Below are 1,520 nucleotides of genomic sequence, written 5' to 3' on the forward strand. Positions count from 1 at the left end.
CGTGTCATAAGGTTACAGCTTCACCAACAAAACTTCATGCCATAGATACAGCTATTGCACATGGAAAATGATTTGGCAGTTTAGTTTATGTCAGTTGGAGAAGTGGAGAAAATCTCCAGCAGCAGTAACGTGTCTCCAGCAGCAGACTGTTGTGTAACAGACAGTAAATAGAAATCACTCCCTCCTTGTATCCCTTGGGCTCCAGTGTGCCAGCCGGGTGGATCTGTACTTCAAACTCTCTTTGGTATGGCAAAGGAAGGGAGAAGCTGGAGTAAATCATAAAATGAAGGCTCACATTTGGAGTTTGAGCAACCCCTCCCCTGTCACAGCTGCCTTTGTGCCTGTGGCAGCAGCCAAACAAAACACGCCAGCTCAAATCCCAGTCACTTCTGAGTCAGAAAACAAAAATTGAGGCTGCAGTTTTTTTCCACACACGTGTGAAGCGACGGAGGAAAAAAAGGCACTTTTTTATTTCTGAGGCATTTCACTGGATGAAGGCCTCAGGCTGCCTGTTGGAAGCCCTGTCCACCACCCTGTTGTCCTGAACATTGCCTGGGTACCTGGTGCACAGCACCAGCTCCCACACTGAGGAGAGGTATTTCTATTTTTTTATTCTGATTTGGACAAAGTAGGGAGCTAGGTGGTAACCCACAAAAGGCAGGTTCTCTGATTACCAAAACTTCACACTGGTTATAAATTTTAACAAAGGCATCAGCCTTCATTGGTTACCATTATGTAACTTCTTCATTAATTAGTATTCTAACCCCTATTGCTAGTGGTATCATAAGCTGCACCAGGGGAGGTTTAGGTTGGACATTAGGAAGAATTTCTTCACAGAGAGGGTGATTAGATATTGGAATGGGCTGCCCAGGGAGGTGGTGGAGTCACCATCCCTTGAGGTGTTTAAGGAAATACTGGACTTTGCGCCATGGTCTGGATCACATGGTGGTGTTCAGTCAGGGGTTGGACTCGATGATCTCTCTCAGAGGTCTTCTCCAACCACACTGATTCTGTGATTCTGCGATCTCTTGCTTCTCATGCTTGCGGGTGCAGTTCTTCCCTCCATCCGAGCCTGGGGTCTGCTTCGAGGAGCTGGGCAATGGGTCAGAGGTCCCGATGTCCCATTGCCGCAGTGACCTTGCCCCAGTTACTGCCCAGCCCCGCTGACTTCACTCCTGGCGGCTCCCGTCCGGACAGCCAATTCCTCTGGTGATTGTCTTCCCTTTTCCTTTAAAACGAAAGATCAGCCAAGCGTACGATGCTCACAACGCAACTGCGCAACTGCTTAATCATAACTGGTCCAGCTACAGCTACCGGTTAACAACTGAAAAAGAAAAACCGGCAGCATTTGATACAAACCTCTAGGGGCTCCAAGGCCGAGAGGCCGCGCTGCCGGCGGCAGCAGGAAGCGGCGGGGGCAGGAAGGGGCGGGCGGGAGGGGCGGCGGGGCCGCTCCGCCAGGGCCGCTGCGGAGGGGGCGGGGCGGGGCCTGCGCGCCGCCCCCCCGCGCCTCCCGGCAG

The sequence above is a fragment of the Corvus hawaiiensis genome, chromosome 2, assembly GCF_020740725.1.
Source record: "Corvus hawaiiensis isolate bCorHaw1 chromosome 2, bCorHaw1.pri.cur, whole genome shotgun sequence".
Taxonomy (NCBI): Eukaryota; Metazoa; Chordata; class Aves; order Passeriformes; family Corvidae; genus Corvus; species Corvus hawaiiensis.